General features: G+C 47.3%; 1 protein-coding gene across 9 annotated transcripts in view; it reads right to left on the reverse strand.

The window, feature by feature from the left end:
* The window catches only part of LOC138503205 (uromodulin-like), an 895795-nt gene that overhangs the window by 187643 nt on the left and 687857 nt on the right, over positions 1-20295 (reverse strand). The gene's annotated exons all lie outside the window — the stretch shown is intronic.

A 20295-nucleotide genomic window follows, 5' to 3' on the forward strand; every position in this document is an offset into this window, starting at 1 on the left:
TGACTCCTCTGTCGGCTTAGCGTGTAAATCCCTATAGAAACTCACGAAACAGGCCGCAATATCGCCAGCCCTCTTCACCACACGTCCCGCATCATCCATTATCCCCTCTACCCTCCTCTCCACTCTACAGCCCCTCACTCTATTTGCCAGGAGGTTCCCCACTGTGTCTACTTTTTCGTAATATCTTTGACGGTGTATCTCATCTTCTTAACAACCTCACCTATCAGGACCATGTGGAGTTCCTGCCTTCTATCTCTCATTTTGCTGCCTCCTCCAGACGTCTACCCAAAAATGATCCCTTAAGAGATTCTGAAAGGCCAAGTTGTCCTTTGTCGGCACTTTAGTACCAGTTCCTTTCGCTGACCACCAGTCTAGTGTGGGATCGACCACCAGATTAAAATCCCCCTCCCCAAGAATGTCGCACCTTCTGCCCCCACCTGCCCCGTGTTGGGTGCGTAGAGTGGGGCTAGCGTGATATGCGTCCCCTGATGTACACCTTTTGTACCTAAGAACCTTCTCTCAAATTTATTTTATTTTATTTATTTACATTTGTGAAGCGCACAAACGGCCCTTAAGCATCGTGGCACTGTTGCAGTAATCGTACTTAGTTGCGAGAGTAGTACAGAAAAAAGACAGTGAAGACAATCAAAATACAATGATGATACAAACACACAATAGACAAGTAGAGAGAAAGGGTTGGCATTATGGTTCTTGGTTACAGTGGAACTATTTTGCGGTGTATATAAACTCTTGACATACACAGATTAATTAAACAGTTTAGTTTTAAGAGCTTTACGGGAAGATTGTGTATGATGCTTCATTTCTGAGTGCTGTGGGCAAGGCATTCCAGAGTTTGGGAGCTAGATGTTGGAATTGGAACCTCCAGCTTTAGTTCTTTTGAAGGTGGGGATGAACATCATGTTAGAGTGGTGTGATCGAAATGGGTCGGGCAGATGTGAGGGGAATAATCATTTCTGATAAATAAGGGCGGCAGTGTGGGAAATGCATTTGTGTCTTATGGCCATGGTTTTGAAAATAATGCGATATTTGACTGGTAGCCAGTGTACTTCTCTCCTAGCCTGTGACAGATGTTCCCTTTTGGGGATGCTCAGTGCAGCTCTGAGTACATTGTTTGCGTAACATGTAACCTATGAAGGTTTTTAGAGGTGTAGAGCATTACAATAGTCAGGTTTTGCCCCAACTATTTGCCTGGCTATTGCGAGGCGGTTTGTGTTTGACAAGTAAGGTTTGACTGTGTTGATGATTTTTGTGGTGAAAGCTGAGAAGGATGCAATTGCACTAACTTGGCGCGTCATTTACAAAGAGGAGTCAATAAAAATCCCTAGAGTTTTGACTGCTGGTGACACAGTAATAGGTGTTTTATCAATATTGAAAGCCTTGTATTGCGGCTCGATTTTGTTAAGCGAGTCTTTGGAGCCTACAAGGAGGATCTCTGTTTTATCTCCGTTGAGACATAAACCGTTTGCTGCCATCCATGTCTGAATGGGTGCGTAGATGTTGTCTAGGGCTACAGCGTCCTGTTCATAGGAGCCGGTGAGAGGGAGTAGGACTTGGGTGTTGTCGGCATACTTAGTTTATGCTGTGCTGCGATCTTCCAAGTCATTGAAGAGAGGTAGGATAAAGATATTGTACAGGGTAGGTGGCGTGCAGGATCCTTGCAGTACACCACAGTGTATGGTGGTGGGTGCTGTGCATGCCTAGTCCAAGATGACCCTCATAAGTCTGCCCTTATGGAATGAGGAGATCCATGCTGTGGCTTCGGGGGAGAAATGAGCAGCATTTATGAGATGTTTTCACAGACTATCATGGTCCATGAGATCAAAGGCAGCTGACAAATCTAGTAGGAGGAGATGTGCCGTTTTGCCTTTGTCCATTATGTCACTTAGTTAGATCTTGAGATCCAATAGGGAAGACTCAATCCCATGGTCAGGGCAGAACCCAGATTGCCTTTTGCCAAGGATGTTATTTGCTGCCAAAAACTGCTGAATTTTAGTGTAGGCAACTTTGTCCAACATTTTCAGCAGGGAAGGGGCCGTGGTGATATGTCTGTAATTGTTGGGCGATTGATTTTTTTTAGTAGTGGGCAATCCCACGCTTCTTTAAGGCGGAAAGGGACTGTGTTGGCGTTGAAAGAAGCATTAATGAAGGATATCAGGAAAAGCACTAATGAATCTGTATAATCTTTGATTAAACTGGCTAGGCAGGCATTACCTTTACAATTGGACGGTTTAGTTTTACGAATGATGTCCACTACCTCTGTCTCAGTTTGTTCCCTGTAGGAGAAGAGTGTTTTCTGTGCTGGCAGTAGAACTAACAAGAACGTGTTCTTTGGAAAGGCAATTGAGGTGGTCCTTGATCTTCTTCTGTAAGAGTTACATTTTATTAATCATGGCTTTTTGGACATTGGTGCACCAGGATTCGTCTTTAATGAATTCTTGTGTGTTGGTGACCCGGGTAGCCAATTCTTTAAAAATGGAAAACAGTTCCTTTGATTCAGAGGTGGTGTTGGAGATCCTATCATTGTAGGATGAGGATTTAGCTAGGATGATAGCTTTTTTGTATTGATTCGCTAGAGTTTGTATGCGGTTAGTTTGGACTCCTGTGGTGTCCTTTGCCATTTGCTCAGGGCTAAGCATTTGAGGGAACGTAGTTCTTTGAGCTCGGAGGAGAACCAAGAATTGGAATGTGTTATGCAGTGCTTATCTGTGTATGTCAGAGTCTGGGATGTCACGTGGAATGTTTGGTGATGAATACTGGATGAAGGTTCCAATCTGTGTCAGTTGAGCCTGGGTGATGGGATCCAGTCGTTGCCTTTACTTGTAGCTTAATGTAACTGAGCAATAAAGTATATGTGAGAAGCTACTGAAGAGTCAGAAGGTGCTTTTTAACACTGAAGACGAGGATCACTAAGAACCTGCGCAAAGAAGTAAGAAAAGACTGCTGAGGGGGAGCAGCAGAGGAAGAAAAGGAACCACTGCCCCCCAAAAAGAAGTAGTAAGTCCCATCACCCAGGGGGTCCATTGCGCTTGTGGGGTGAGCAGCCCAATCCAGTATCCAAGGGGTTTCAGTATAGAAGACCCAGTGCAGACCCAGGGCACCGGGTAGCTGATGAAGAGCTCTTTGCAGGGGTTGTGTCCCACACGAGGGAAGTGTCCTAAGTGAAGTGGAGGAAAAAATTAGTCCCAGCGTTAACCGAGGTAAAAGGGTGAAGGGCTCACACAGGAGTAGAAGGTGGTAATGCCAAGGGGAAAGTGAAGTAGCGCCCCAAGTGAAGTAGCGACCAGGTCCCCAGAATGGAGAAGTGCTAACCAGGGGGAGTGGAGGCAAAAATGAGTCCCAGTGTTAACCGAGATAAAAGGGTGAAGGGCTCACACAGGAGTAGAAGGTGGTAATGCCAGGGGGAAAGTGAAGTAGCGCCCCAAGTGAAGTAGCGACCAGGTCCCCAGAATGGAGAAGTGCTAACCTGGGGGAAAAGCTCATGAATGGAACCATGTCTGGACAGTTTATTGTCTGAGGTTGTCAAGTGACCAAATATATTAGTGAATGATTAATAAAAAAATAAAAAAAGAGGAAGCTGCCGGAAGGAAAAGTGAAGTACTGGTAAATTTGTGTGCCGTGCTGCCAAGTGTTATGGTGGCGACCGTTGGAAAGTTACTCGGCATGGGAGCTCTGTTGTGCTTGGACTCACTGTGTAGAATGGTGACGTCATTCCTATGCCGAGGGTGATGGTGGACGAATATTCTGATGTGACCTGCATTTGTTCTTAGTGTTCGGAGCGCGGCTTGGAACTGGAGCGGCCTAAGGATTCCGAGTAAAGTACCTTACGTCGTGAGTGGAGCGTGCCCAGGATTAACGGCGCGCGTCAGTTGTTTTCTTTGATGTGGTTGTTTCGGCAATTGCAAGAAGAGCTGTGTGGTGGTGCGGCTAACCGGATCTGGAATCAGCAGTGTGCGACTGTGGCATAACGTATGAGAAGTGAGTTGAATAAGCTTTATGGGACCGTCATATACTGAATAAGTTGTGCTGCCGGCTATGACGGCGGAACATGGTGGATGAAGATGATGTTGGTGCGGGACGGAAGGTTTCGTACCGAGCTGCCAAGAAGAGTGACAAAAATATCCTTTCAATATGTTGCTGTGCCTATTAGTACCCGGCCAGAGTCAAGCAGAATGCTACACACATTCTGATTGGCTCTCGCCGGGTCCTTACCCAGCCGAGAATCCTTCGATTCTCAGCCGGGATTCCAGCCTCCTTGTCCTCAGCGGAGGGGCGTGGCAGCCCCTCAGACAATGAGGAGGCTCGAAGCGGGGCCATCCCCGCTCTGAGTCCCCATTGGGGACTCAGGTAAGCCTTTTTTTTTTCTTCCCTCCCTCCTCCCTACCCCACCCCACTTACCTTCTTGCTCATGCGTCCCTGGTGGGGGACGATGGCAGCCTCCAGCAGTGTGGAGACTCTGCACCTCCACACAGCTGGAGGCTTCCATCGTCCCCTGCCGGGGATGCAGGTACGTTTTTTTTTCTCCCCTTCCCCTCCCTCCCTCCCAACCCTACTTACCTTCTGCTTCTTTTTTTTCAGGAGCAGAGGCGCGACCGCTCCCGGAGGCGCCATGGAAATAGAAAACAGACTCCTGTTTTCTCTTTCCTGGCGGCCATTTTCCTGGTCATTTTTTTTGGGACAGAAAAAAATGCTTTTAGTGCCCCGGTCACGCATATAATGCGGGCCGGGGTACTAATAGCAATATAACCCTTGTGGCGGGGGCATTACCGACTCAGGTAATGCCCCAGGGACTTTGTTAAGGCCTTCGCTTCGCTCAGGCCTATAACTATGGGCCCCGGGGCATTACCTGAGTCGGTAATGCCCCCGCCGCTCAGGTCATATTGCTTAAATGTATCTTTTGAAGTAATAAGATGAGAAGCGCAAAGTGGATGAGTTAATTGTGTGTGTGCAGAAAAATAAAAAGAAGCAGCAGTGTGTATGCGCTCGAAAAAAAAAATAAACAGTAGTTGCAGGTTAAAATGTACTGTTAGAAGCATAACAGTTTTGAGGCTTTGCAGCGATTAATTGGACTTCTGTGGACTTTCAGCAGTTATGAATTAGTCTGAAAAGGAAAAAGGGGCATGATTAGAAGGCAGCACAGACTCTTAGGGCTGCGCATGTTAGCGAATTATTGTTAAACTGGTAATTTTATTGGTACATCAATGCAAATGTGCTTTGCATGAGGTGTGTGCGTCGCTAATGTGGTAAAGAGTGGGATAGCGCCCCATTAATGGTTATGGATAGCGTCATAGTAAATGTGTGAGTGTACGGATAGCGTCCTGTTTAAGTTTGGAGATAGCGTCCCGAGTTCAAGGAGTAGGGATAGCGTCCCTGAGTGGGGATAGCATCCCAGAGTAGGGATAGCGTCCCGGAGTAGGGATAGCGTCCCAGAGTAGGGATAGCGTCCCAAAGGAGGGATAGCGTCCCAAAGGAGGGATAGCGTCCCAGAGGAGGGATAGCGTCCAAGAGGAGGGATAGCGTCCAAGAGGAGGGATAGCGTTGCAGAGGAGGGATAGCGTCCCAGAGTAGGGATAGCGTCTCAGAGGAGGGATAGCATCTCAGAGTAGGGATAGCGTCTCAGAGTAGGGATAGCTTCCAGGGATAGCGTCCCTTTGCAAGAAGTGTGAAGTTTGGATAGTGATTCCGTCCCAGAGTAGAGATAGCGTCCCTAGTATAAGTGTCGGGATAGCGGTCGGAGTAGGGATAGCATCCCAGAGTAGGGAAAGCATCCTGTGTAAGGTTAGGGATAGCGTCCTGTAGAAGTGTAGGGATAGCGTCCCACAACAGAGTAGGGATAACGTCCCAAAGATTTGTAGGGATAGAGTCCCATAGAAGTATAGGGATAGCGTCCCACGGCAGAGTAGGGGTAGCATCCTGTGTAAGAGTAGGGATAGCGTCCCATAGAAGAGTAGGGATAGCGTCCCATAGAAGAGTAGGAATAGCGTCCCACGACAGTGTAAGGATAGCGTCCCGTTTAAAGATAGGGATAGCGTCCCATAGATGTGTAGGGATAGCGTCCCATAGAAGAGTAGGGATAGCGTCCCATGGCAGAGTAGGGATATCGTTCCGTGTAAGGTTAGGTATAGCATCCCATAGATGTGTGGGATAGTGTCCCGTAGAAGTGTAGGGATAGCGTTCAACAGCAGGGTTGGGATAGCGTCCCGGAGATATTTTCTTTTGTGTTGCATCTCTCAATAAAAAGATGCACGGTGTGGATGTCGTGTGTGTGTGCTTCTCGTGTTGTGCTCCTCATGCTGGTGGTGTGTGTGGAGGGGAGGAGGATGTGTTGTGAAGTGCTTGTCGGTGTGTGTCGGGTGTTTGTGTATCATTGGAAAGGGAGGAGATGTGTTATGAAGTGCTTATCTGTGTATGTCAGAGTCTGTGATGTCACGTGGAATGTTTGGTGATGAATGCTGGATGAAGGTTCCAATCTGTGTCAGTTGAGCCTGGGTGATGGGACCCAGTGGTTGCCTTTACTTGTAGCTTAATGTAACTGAGCAATAAAGTATATGTGAGAAGCTACTGAAGAGTCAGAAGGTGCTTTTTAACAGAATGTTTCTTTTTTTTCGCTTTCTTGGCCACTAGCGGGACAATGGCATCCACTGCTATACTGAGTGCAGTGTAGTAAACCTCTGGCAGCACCGAGGGGTCTGAGGAGAGTGGGGGCTGTAGGGCAGGAATGTCTAGGTACGGGAGGATCCTGTCTTTAGTTAGATTTGGTGAGCATCTGGCTAAGGCAGGTGGGACAGGCAAAAAAGTTTTAGAAGTAATACTGTTGATAGGGATGAGGAAGTGGATAAGGTGGTGGTCGCTCCATGGAGACAGAGTATTGGAGCTAATGTCCACACCACAGTTGTGGTCTACTACCCAGTCTAGTGTGCGCCCTTTGCAGTGGGTGGGATTGTCTATTTTCTGCTGGAAGCCAAGTTCCAGAAGACCTTTAGGTAGGGCTTTGACGTGTTTATCTTTGGGGTTATTAAAGCCCAGATTGAAATCCCCTAGAAGAATGGCTTTGGTGAATGTTTTCACATTTTTCCCCAGGAGATAGATTAAATTATCATGAAAGTCAGCTGGTGGGCCTGGTGGATGGTAGGCTATATGAATATCAATGGAGGTGTTGGGGGAGATTGATATCTTGACTGAAAGGGAGTCCACATTTTCACCTTGATGTGACAAGGTTGGTCTAGCTATTAGAGTCTCTTTGACCATAAGGGCTATTCCCCCACCTTTAGCAGTTGGTCTGTCTTTTCGGAAGATAGTGTATCCTGGTGGAGAGGCTAATGAGAGGGCAGATCCAGAAGCTTAATGAAGCCAAGTTTTAGTAATTGCTATGGCATCAAGTTCCAAGTTGGTAATTAGGTCATGGATTTCAGTCTCATGAGCTGGAAGTGATCTTGCATTTATCAGCGCACATTGTAGGGAGCGTGGCTCTACTTTGGTTATTGTGATGTGTTTAGATGGTTTGGTGGTCGTGGAGACCTTAGGGTCACAGGGTGAGGTCTGAGTAGGTGTTGCGAAGGGGAGCGAGCAATGTAAGGTAGGTTTGAGGCTTTTGAGTTCTGAGGTATATCGGGATCGCTGACCTAGGTGTTTGTTTTTAGTGCCTGTTGATCTCTGGTGTTTGCGGAAAGGGGGAGATCTAGTGCGGCTTCTAAGCAAGCCTGTAGAGTCTACTGGCTGGAGAGTTAATGTAGCACACAGTGGACCAGGAACTGGAGTGTTGGACATATGTGGTTTGTGGAAAAAAGGTTGCAGGAAGTGGGTGGGGGGAATTTCCTCTGATTTGAGTGGTCTTTTGGTGGCCGTGATGGGTAGGATGGGGGAAGGCGGCCAGAGATTCTAGTGCTATGCCAGTCAGTATTAGTAGGAATCAGCGTGTTTCACTTGGGATGTGCTTCTCCTGTGCCATACTTAGTCATTGTATAACAGAGAAATGAGTTCAGGTAAAGGACTAATGTGCAAAAAAATGATAATGGGATACAGCACCTTACAATTCAGATATACAGTTCATATGCAGTACATAATAATAGGATACATTACAAATAGGTTTCAAGTAAGGAGCTGATGTGCACATACATGATCATAGGGAACATACAGCCACTGTGCCAAACATATTCTTAGGATACAACGCAGTTAAATTTGGGTATAGGGCTAGCATGGCAGGACTCTACTGTGGTTGGTTCGATATGAGATGGGCAGATTCGTTTAACTGCTCACTAGTGGGCTAGTTTGCAATCAGCGGCAGCTAGGCAATGCTGGTAGGCCGCTGCTATCCGGTTAAGTGCAGGTAAAGGGGAACGGGAGAGGCAGGGTCGAGATGTGGCTGACTTCACGTGAAGCAACAATAAGTGTTACTTAATTATGGCGGGGACCCTCAGTGCTCGGCGTACAGGTCGGTGGCTTTGCGTGCAGATGTGCCGTAGGCAGCCAACATGGGGACCTGCAACAAAGTAATAGGTATGCAGCCTTTCGCAACAGCAGCAGGCACTGAAGAGGGGTGCATAGCGAAAGTAGCAAAGGCGAAGCCAGACTTAAGCAACATAGTAATGGCTTATGGTATAAGATATGGTGGTCGCTATAACTGTCTACTGATTGCAGACGAGGGGTTGAGGAGAGGGATAACAGTGCTGGGTGTGCAAAGCACTCATGAGTCTCTTACCGCAAGATAGTACAGGAGCAATTAACCTGGGTTCCCGTCAATCGGAATACTTACCCAGCAGAATGCCCACCCCTTCCTTCTTAGAGTCTTTGTGGGAGGCCCAGAAGTTCCTACCTATCTCCTTTCCCTTTATTGGTGATTCCGCCACCTGCCTGGAATGGGACACTTGTAAGAAGACGCTCCTGAGTTTCTGCTTTCGTAACATGTTGTTGATTAAAGATCTCTTGGTCTGGGAGTTCAATCTCTTCACGCTCAGCATACCTACTACCACCTCAACCATACCCTGTCCTCACCCATCGTTGGAGGCTCCTTAATTTTCTTATGGTGTACCTCACCTCTGTTGCGTTTGTGCTTTGCTGCATAAGATACCATACCCTGCCCCTCCCTCCACCCTGAATCCCCTATCCCCGCACTCCTCACCCCTCCCCTCAGTCTGAGGCATCAGATCTTGTGCCCCTGTCATGTTGGGCATGTCAATCGAACTGCCAGGGATACAACTCCTAACTTGGGCCACATGAACCTCTCTTGCAGTTGTGGTTCTATTCCAACTGAGCTAAAGCAAGCCACTGTAGTCCCTTTACTTGTACACCTCTTTCTTGTCTAATTTCTGTCCTATCTCTCAACTTCCATTTTTTATGAAGCTTCTCGAGTCTCTGATTTCCCCCCTCCTTTCCTCCGTCTTGGAGTCGTCTACAATTCTTGACTCTTTTCTGTCTGGCTTTCGGGCCGGGAAGGGGCACAGAGAGTGTTTTAGTCTCTCTTATGGATGACCTTGTCAGGCTGGCTGATAGTTGTGGAGTGGGAGCCCTGATTTTACTTGACCTGTCAGCGGCTTTCGATACTGTTGACCACCCCTCCTCCTCTCTAGGCTTGCAGCTCTAGGGATATCTGGCCCTGTGCTGGCATGGTTCACCTCTGTTCTGACCGGTGAGGCCTGTCTGTTTCTCTTCCCCCTTTTCTGTCTTCTGATCACTCCTTGTTCTGTGGGGTTCCCCAGGGTTCTGTATTTGTTCCCTGATTGCCCTTATGCGCTCCCACAGCTTTAGGTGCTATTCTTACGCAGACGACACGCAAATCCTGATCCATTTAGATCTTGACCGGGATGGTGTGTCGTTGCGCCTGTATGATTGCCTTTTGGCTGTGGGGGATTGGATGGGAATCAGTTGGCTCAAATTAAACAGGGACAAGACGGAGGTCCTGGTGGTGGGATCTTCAGCCACGTCCGAATCTTGGGCCTCTTCTTTCTGGTCTGCTTCTCCGGGCGCTCTTCCCATTCCAGTTACAGTGGTGAAGAACCTTGGGATCTACCTGCCTTTGTGAGTTTCTATGTCTTCTAGTTCTACTAACTACAGGTTAGTGCAGTATGCCAGTCTGGTAATTTCTAGTTGCGGGTTCTCTGTAAAGTCCTGCTGTTTTTTTCCTGCCCGATTGCGCGCGCCGGTGGTTGCCGCACTGGTCTGGAGCAGGATAGATTATTGTAATGGAAAAAGAAGGAAAACCTGGATATCTTGTCTTAGTTTTATATATGGAATAATATGTTGTCCACACAATCTTGTGTTTGAAGTGCTGTATTTGTAGCACGGTTAGTTTATTTTCTTAGGTTGTCAACACTTTTAGTGGGTACAAGTAAAGGGGAGTTCTAGTTGCCCCATGTCGTCAGCCGACACGTGTTGCGACCCGTAGGTCCATTTCAAGGCTACAACAGCTGTAACAGCTACCGAACGCGGACTAGGAGGAACTCCCCTGACCCAAGGGCCCAACAGAGCCACTGTATACACAGAAACAATTGTAACCAGGACCCCATAGGGGGCACAAGACCGAACCACTTAGCCTTGAAAAGGACCTACGGGTCGAAACACGTGTCGGCTGAACAGAAGAATAGCACCTGTTGAAGTACCGACACCTAAGAAAACCTGGACAGTAAGGTACCCATTGAGAAAACCAAATCGACACATGAGACAGAATGACGATTGTCAGAATACAATACCTGAAGAAACTAAAAAGATACTAAAAGAAGATGAATGGTGACGTCATAAGAACCCAGACCGACTCACATATAGAAGATATGACGACCTGTGAATGATGAAGAGACGAAACACCATGAATAAGTGACATCCTGAGCCTAAAGTGAAATAATTGATGTCAAGATGTCAGAAATTATGCCATATACGCGATGAAGATATTCAGGTAGTTTAAACATGTACATATGCAAGGAACCGCAAGAAGCAAGGAATCATGAGGCTTGCTTATGCTTCGTAGTAAAATAGATTGCGGCAAGTGCCACCTATACGTATCTACCTCAAAAGGAGCACTTTATATAAGTATACTTCCACTATGCACAAGAGCAGAATCAACCAAAGGTTACTAAAGGTCTCAAGAGGAGAGCTTCGCAGCAAACAAATCGAGAATTAAAGACGGAAAGAAACTCAGACAAAGGTAAATCGTGCCAAGAAGCCAAGGTCGTATCGGCTGAAATAGACCAACAGTGGATACAATTAATGAGAAGAAGAACAGAGTATCCTGTTCAGAAGGGTCCAGATAAACCACAATGGCTGGAAGAATTAAATCAAATACGCAAAATTGCATGAAGAAGACGATTTCACGGTGTCGAAATCATGTGATCAGACAAGCACGAAGGGATGAAACTTTGACACGTACGCATGGACTCTTGCCATGCCCAGATGTCTTAACTTTTTCAGACCAAGGAACAGCCTCGATGCCAACCCCAAAGAAATAATTGACACATGACCACTGAGGTGATGATTGATTGTAGCAATAATTGGAGGGAAGCTGGGGGTGCAGACAAACCTGCACCTGGCCGGCTATTCTGCATGCTGCTAAGCAAGTGGAAAAGTACGAGTGGGGTTGATGCCATCCCAATCATAGTGGACCAAGTAATCTAGGATCCTACAGTTAGTAGAACCAATGAGACGTTGTACTTTTAATGATGTCTACAGTAGCCATTTTGAAGGAAGGGCTTAGATGCCCCACCTGACAGTGTTTATCCAATTCCCACTCCCCGTTACCATATACAGATATAGTGCATATATTAAATTTACCTTCCTAGAACCAATAGAGTTGCATGCTAAAGTTTTGAGAGTTACACGTCAGTGATGATGAGTTTTTGTTGTTATGAATACTATGGGCCTCATTGCACGGAAGGCGGTAAGGGTTAATGGTCACCGGTAAGGGTACAGGTGACCGTTAACCCATACCGCCTTACTTACGAGGTCCCTTTGCGGGACCCGACCTTAACGGCTGGTGTAGACCAGCCGTTAAAGTTGGGTCCCGCAAAGGGATCTTGGTGCTAATTACGGTACCGCAATTTGCGGTACCGTAATTAGCTCCTTCCCCATTCCCATTATGCCCTATGGGGAAAAAATGGGAATGGGGAAGGGCCATGGAGAAATTGGGGAATTACCACCCCGCCAACCTTGGAACGGGGTGGTAATTCCCCTTTTCTCCATGGTGGTACCAGTATGGAACCGGCGGCAACCATGGTGCTAACAGCACCATGGTTTACCGCCTTCCGTGTAATGAGGCCCTATGTTTTTTCTGAAATTAATTGGAGTTGAAGCGAGACGGAAGATCGAGCAATTGCTGATATTCATGAACTCCCCGTTTTTTTGTACTTGTCATTAAACAGACTACTTTGCCAAACTATCGAGATGTCATTATTGATTTGATGCGAGAGTATTAATCTGCATCTCCATCCATCTTAAGGTTGCTGCAGCTCATTTTAAAGTGCTGTTGGGAAACCCCCAGTCCTATGGGCCGGCTGGGGTGCTACTGCACACTTGGTAGCAGAGGATGGTTATCGATTATCGATTAGATAAGTAACTCTAGGTCCTCCGCAATATCACGAGTCCTTTGCCATCCGGCTAAGTAGACCGAGAGGCTCCCCGTAAATAGTGGATAGTCTAAGTGAAAACCCTGCAGGTTGAGGTCTGAAGGAACCTGTGCTTTCCCCCACAAACCCCTTCCCACTTCTACGAGCAGCTGATCAGACGAAGAGCACAGAGAGGCGGTAACTAAGGCGGTGATCCCGAGCATCCAGAGAGGAAGAAAATGCGAACGGTGAGTGAAAAAAGACTAAATACTTTGGCAAAAAGTTGCATGCCTTAGAACAAGTAAGGGAAGGTAACGGAGGGAGGTGGGACAAAAATAACGTCAGAGTAAGAGTATAATGTATATATAAGGGCAAAGAAATATTGACTCGAGGGTGGCCGAGCAATAGAGAAAGATACCAGGAGGATACCCGAGCAATAGAGAAAGATACCGGGAGGATACCCGAGCGAGAGAGAGGATACCGGGAGGATACCTGAGCTAGAGGATACGCCCAGATACCTACGCTTTAATATAGCACTAGAAGAAGCCTGCATTTAAACTCCTGAACAAATAGTACACCATAGGAGACCAAAACGATTTAAAAAGTTTTTGAAAGAAATGGGCTTACATTCCATGTCGGATGTGATAGGGGCATGAGATTCATGTAGCCGGCCAGAGTGTCTAGTCTGTCGCATCTGTCTTGTGTTTTTCTGACGCCACAAGGTAGGAACGTTTTGGGGGGAAATACCATGAAAATTGTGTGATTATATAGGCAGGATGTTGTATGGCATTAATTGATGGTTTTTGTTTGAAATGGTAAAAATAAATTGTTTTATGAAAAAACGGGTTTGGAGCTTGCGATGATTGGTGCTCGCTCATATTGCTGATTTTGTTTGAGAAACGTAAAACATAACAAAGGGTTATATGAGGAGAAGATAAACAAATGTAAGCATGGAAGACATTACACCATTAGAACACTTGTGCAAACAGTTGCCAAAACATGCACCTAAGCTGAAAAAGTACAGTGCAGAATGGGTTAAGGAACAAGTTACTTACCTGTAACTGTTGTTCTCCAGCATGGTTCTGGCATGGATTCACATGCTCATGAATATTCCCCGTCGTCAGGCTGGGAATCCTCGGTAAAGAAAAAATCAGTATCAGTTTCGTTTCTGATCTGTCTTTCTCAGTAGTAACCAATCACTGGTCTCTGGGTCATACTGCCTCCAGCCAATGACTGCCCTCTCCCTAAGCCCTGCCTCTGGCAGCCATCTTCAGATTTTTACTGCACGCTGAAGTGTTGGGAGTCCTCGTGCTTAGCTCTCGAGCTTTTGCTGCGTTTTCGCGCTTTTTCAAAGAGAATTTCTCATTTTTCGGTCAGAGAGAGCCTCATGCTCCACCGTCTCTACATCCGATTAACGGGGATCCGTGTCGGATTTTTCTACGCCCCTCAAGGGTGAAGATATTGTCGAGTTACGCTTCTTGGAGGATTCCAGAAGTTTCTGCGGCCTACCCGAGCATGGCCAAGGAGAAAGGAAGCTCGACGCCCGGAAAGCTGTTCAGGGTCTGCCCTGGATGCCAGCTACAGAATGTGTTCAAGGAGGACGAGCATTCAAAATGTCTCTACTGCCTTCATGAGGACAAAACGCACGTGGAGAAGGACTGTGCGTTTTGCAAGAACATGTTGTAACGCACCGTCAGGGACCGACACCTTCGTCTCTCCAACTGGCTGGAAGGAAGGAATCCGTCAGGTGAGAAGAAGATGAAGAAGTCCGAGCGGTCTTCTAAGTCCTGTGAGGGTGCCCCGGCGACGGGGGCCCAACAGAAGGCAAAGCACTGCGAGTCCGCGGGCATCGGGAGCGCCGAACGGTCGGGCTCTTCGGCTGCCAGGCAGGGCGCACCTTCCCCGGCAACATCAACCACGAGCCAACGCTCTGGTTCGGGGAAGACGAAATCCGAGAACCCGGGTAAGCCTCTGGAGAGGCCCCGGTCGATCTCGAAGGATTCGGCCGAGGGGGAGCGAGGCGGTGACCCTGCCCCCAAGGTGAAGGCCTCAAACGCGCCTAAGGCGGTAAAGGCATTGATTCACCCGGCCAAGGCCTCTATTGAGGGAGTCACAGCGGTCCTGGCGCAGCCTGTGGAGGCTACACCAGTGGAGGCGACCTCGGGGCCCAGAGTCTCCCTGCCCCCGCGGAGGGAAGCCTCTTTCAGACCTATCGGAAAGACCCCCGTGAAGACCCTGGTGGAAAAAGAGGGGGGGTGCCGGTGGCCATTGTGGACATGGACAACATCCGAGGAGGAGTTGGCAGAAGTCCTAGAGGGCTTCGACGAGGGTGTCGAGGATGCCCGTCCCCACGGGAGGGATCCCGACGAGGATGACTATGAAAGTGACGGCAGCACTGGCGAGGGTCCCAGTCAGCCGTCGCTTCCGGAGCCGCAGGATAACTCGGCGGCCATTTTGTTGGCGATACAATCGTTATGTTCAGAGATAAGGACGAGATTGCCCTTACCACCGACAAGGACCCAGTACCAGGTCCGGCGGAGGAACCAGAGGCGGTCCCGGCAGGAAGCCCCCCAAACAAGAGAAGACAGATCCACCCAGCCCCGCCTTCTCAGCCCTCGCGGCCTGCTCGGCCTTTACCCACGTTCCCCGTTCCTGGGGATGACACGGAATAAACACGGCCACGACGGGTACCGACGACGATGGCGGTGATGATGGGACGGAGCTCCCATCAACAGCCCGGGCCTCCCCGCCTGATGAGATCGGATCTTTCCACGCAATGATCGCCAGGGCACCCGAGCTTTTTCAGCTCTTCCCCGAGGAGAAGAAGAAGGAAGGTTTCCTTTACCAACGGCGTGAGGCCAGGAGGAAGTCAGTCCTCGCCGTGCCTCTGCTGGGTGACATCTGGGACGAGGGTCTCACCCTTCTCAAGAGCCCTTCTACGATGCCTGCCAAGAAGGATCGGTACGAGAAGAAGTACCGGGTCCCTGACGCGGCCCCTCTGTGCCTTAGGGCACCACCTACCCCGCCTCGGTCATCTCAGCGGCGGCCAAGAAGAAAGCCGGGGGGCGTCGGTCTCAACATCAACTTCCCCGCCGGACGGCGAAGGGAAGAAGCTGGATGACGAAGAATTGTACCTGTTGAGTGAGCTTAAAGCAGCCACGGCATATAGCAACTCGGCACATGAGACACCTACGCAAAGTAGTGATGAAAACCCAGAGAAGGATAGAGACAGAGATATGACCTCCAACGTCCCGAGGGCCAAGGAGAGACGCGAGATAGAAAAAGGAGACCAGGCACAAGCAAGTACATCTCTAGATACAGATAGAGAGAGAAAGAGATGGAAAGGAGATGAGGACAGAAATGATGAGATGGCATTCACACAGAACGAATGGATGGGCGGTCAGATTCTATTGAAACCTGATGGTAAAGTCATTGAGGACATGAGACAAAAGGGAGGGCTAAACGATTCAAAAAGGAAAGAGAAGGAAAAAGAAAAAGGATTGAGAGACGAAAGAATCAGGAAAAAAATAGAGACGAGAGCAGTTGTATCGCGAAGAGCAAGAAAGGAAACGCGATCATAAGCAGAGAGCAGCTAATGATCAGGACAGGCAAGAACAAAGGAGAATAGAAGAAGAAGAAGAAGAACAGAAAATACGGGAAAAGAGAATAAAGAGACGAAGAGATGAGGAGATGAGGAAATACGAAGGGCAAATGAACGTAGAGATGCAAAAAAACAGGAAGATGATAGGGTCAGAGAGGAAGCGAGGAAGCGTAGAGAGTTCGATGATGACATAGAACGCAAGCGAAGACAGAGAGCACGAGATCTTGAATATCTGGAGAGAGAGGTTAAAAAACCCAATCCAATAGTAGACTGGGAAGACATAGAAGAATGCATGGGTGCTGGAAACTCGTGAATCTTGGGGGAAATCCATACCCGTGTTCTACCATATATTATGCCACGAGCTGCCAGATCAGGTACAGAACCAGCTCAAGAAATTGGTAGGAGTCGAGGCCAAAACGTGGTCTGAAATATAGTTGACCATAGTGCACTATTGCAGGCTGCTGCAAGAGAAAAATTGCAAAAAAGAGGCTGCACGAAGAGGCAAAATTAGTGCAGAAGAAATTGTCAAAGTATGCCATTGAAGGGGCAGTGATAACTAACACAGACGGATCAAACATGCAGAAGGCCAATAATCAAGGGCAGGGTGATCAAGGCAATAATGGTTTTTACCCAAGGGGGCGAGGCTTTTGAGGAAGAGGAAAGCAGAGTTATCGGAGAGGTTTCCAAAGTAATCAGGGAGGTTTTCAAAACATGCAAAACGGCAATCAAGATATGTCAAATGGGCAAATAATCAGACCAGCGCCAATATGTTGGACGTGTGGGATGGCAGGTCATCTATCACGCACATGCAGAAGTCAAGGCATGGTGCAAAACGACCAAGTAACGAGAGTAGGAATGGTGAATCCACCTGTGTATTTTAGGAATGGTGAATCCACCTGTGCATTTACAGCAGGGTGGAAATGGAGTTGCACAAAATCACACGGTGCAGCAGCAAGCGCCAGGAGCACAGCAAAGCTTGCAACCTCAGAACATGACAAATTTTCCGCAAGGACAGTCTCAATAGTCGCTGATGCAACTGTCACAGACAAGTACAGGACAGGTACTGAATTCTGGAATGAGGAATAACATTGGTGATGGAGGAAGTCCATTCACTCAACATGGGACAAGGTTATATATGGATTAGGACAGCTCACTGGGAAACCTGATGTGTTCTATCCTATCAGTGACACCAAACCCTCACGAGGAACCAAGGGTAGATGTTGTTATAGGGGATAAATAACATTCCTTCTTAGTTGATACAGGTGCAACACGCTTGTGTATACGTGAAGGCAAGTTTCCTTGACCGGCAATGCCATAAATACTCAGGGCTTCACAAGTGCAACAAGTCGTGTTCCTTTTACAAATGAACTTCCAGTTTCTATAGGAGAATGTGACATGAACGTGCCACTACTGTATTCACGGCAGACCCCATTAAATATATTGGGACAAGATCTAATGACGAAGTTAAACATGACAATCTCGTTCCGAGAGAAGGGCATAGTATGTTCAACTCCAGGAATGCACTATTTGAACGTATGCGAAATGATTAGAGCATATGCAGGACAAACGGCTATGACAGCTGTTCCATTGGAACCAGAAATATTTGCGTATGGAGTGCGTATATTAATGGCAGGGCTACCAGGCCTTGCAGACAAAACCACGAGAAACCCTGATGAGTTTCTATGCATGAGGTAAAGGGACAAGTGTTTCCCTTGGCAATACACACAGCTACAGTACGAGGAAAAGTGGCTTTGACCGGGGGTTGTGATGACGAAGGCAGACAATGGTGCGCAGTGATCACCATTGAGGAAGGATATAGATTGACTGACGTTACTGATGACGATCTTTTTGAAGAGCAAATAGGTATAGATGAAACAACAGTTGAGGTTAATCTTGTTTATTGTGTGAAAATGATCAAAAGAGAGGTGCCCCAGAGAATGATGCTGGCACAAAAACGTCCTGTATATTTTGATGACGACATGGCAGAGGTTCCTGTCTCAGTGTGGACTACAGACCCTTATGACGTAGGCTTGTTGAAAGGAGTCAGAGAAGTAAAGATTAAATTGAAGCCAGGAGCAATTTTACCAAATGCATGACAGTATCCTATGTCTAGGGAAGCAGATGAAGGGATTTTCAAGACAATTTCTGCTATGATGGAGCAGGGCATTTTAGTGTCATCAGAGTCATCATGCAATATCGCAGTTTACCCTATCAAAAAATCAAAGGGAGGTTCTTGGCATTTAATCCAAGATCTAAGGCCGATAAATGATATTGCAGAGGCCGAGTTCCCTCTCGTCCCTATCCACAATCCTATGTAATATACCCGTTGAGGCAAAATATTTAACGTTGATTGACTTGAAAAATGCCTTTTTCTCAATCCCATTGCACAAAGACTCACAAGATTTGACATCATTCACGTTCAGGCAAATGCATCTGAAAAGCACAAGGTTACCTGAGGGGTTCTGTGAATCTCCTTCGATTTTCAACATAGTCCTACAGATGGACTTAAGCAATATCGCATTAGAAAGTGTTGTCTTGTAATATGTGGACGACACCTTAATTTGCAGCACGACAAAGGAAACGTGCAGACACGATTCTATTCAGCTATTGACTATATTGGCTGAGAAAGGATATAAAGTTGACAAAGAGAAGTTACAATATTGTCAGAAAGAAGTGTGTACATAGGCCAGCTAATCTCACATGAGGGGAAAAGGGTTACCCCTAAAAGGGCTAAAGCCATATTAAACACAGCCAAGCCACACACGATAAAACAGATGCAGAGTTTTCTAGGATTATGCAATTATGTCAGGGCATGGGTCTTTGACTACAGCTCTCATACTAAGCCCTTGTTACAAGCACTAAAGAAAGCACAGGTGACGAAAGAAAAAATTGAATGGACCGAAACCAAGGAAGAAGGGTTTGTTGAACTCAAAAAGGCATTTGCACGGCACCAGTTCTAGGAATTCCCAATTATGCAGAGGAATTCGACCTGTTTTCACACACGAATGGCAGTGTTATAACGGCAGTAGTCTCACAAAGAACCACGTTGGGGTACAAGCCCCTGGCATACTACAGTGGGAAGCTAGACCCAGTGATGAGGGGTCACTTCCTGTGTAAACTAAGTTTAGCTGCTGCAGCGTTCGCCATAGAGAAGGCTACAACCATTGTGATGGGATGCTCAATGACGTTGTTCGTCGAGCATGCATTATTTACCATTCTAGAGAAACCAAAAGGCACATTAACATCCCAGAGAGATTCTGCTTATGAAGTGATCATATCAATCCATCGATTAAGACAAGTCGATGTAAGAGAGTGAACCCAGCTATGTTTAAAGCAGAGCCGGTCACTGACAGAGAGCCAATCCATGACTGCGCGAACTATGAAGAATTCTATGATGAGAGGGAAAGAAAATGCATTGGCAGAAGGAGAAATTGTCTTTGTTGACGGTTCTTCGAGAATCAATCAAAATGTCGGGCAAAGATATACAGGTACCGCTGTGATGAAGCACACAGCAAATGGAGAATTTCGAGTACTCATTAGTGCACGATTACCATCTCATTATTCAGCGCAAGCTGCAGAATTATTGGCGTTGATCCTCGCTATCGAGAATCACGCAGACCAGGGAGTGACGGTGTACAGTGACTCCGCCTATTGTTACATCAACAGTGCACGCAGGCCTAGCACGCTGGAAAAGAAGGGGCTACCTCCGAGCGGACGGCACGCCAGTGCAGCACACAGCCTTATTGGATAGGCTCATTAAGGCACTACAACTCCCAGTGGGCATAGTGGTCGTGAAATGCGCCGCCCACACGAAAGAGACATATTTTTATCTCACGTGGAAATCAAGCAGCAGACACGGAAGCCAAGCATGCGGCGACAAAGGACAAAATAATAATGAATGTGGAAATAACTGATGTACATGAAAGAATGATTGTTGCACAAAGTGAACCTGAAGGTTATAGTAACATGGGGCAACCCCAGTTACTGGAACTCCAAGGGGAGGCACCAGAGGAAGAAATACATTTTTGGAAGCGGCAAGGGTGTTCTTTCAACCTCTCCGAAAGCTTGTGGAGACAAGACAGCACTGGTAAACCGGTGATGCCTATAGCCCTATTGAAAATAGCATTGGAACAGTTGCATTATCCAGCG

The sequence above is a fragment of the Ambystoma mexicanum genome, chromosome 11, assembly GCF_040938575.1.
Source record: "Ambystoma mexicanum isolate Mex_15411 chromosome 11, UKY_AmexF1_1, whole genome shotgun sequence".
Taxonomy (NCBI): domain Eukaryota; kingdom Metazoa; phylum Chordata; class Amphibia; order Caudata; family Ambystomatidae; genus Ambystoma; species Ambystoma mexicanum.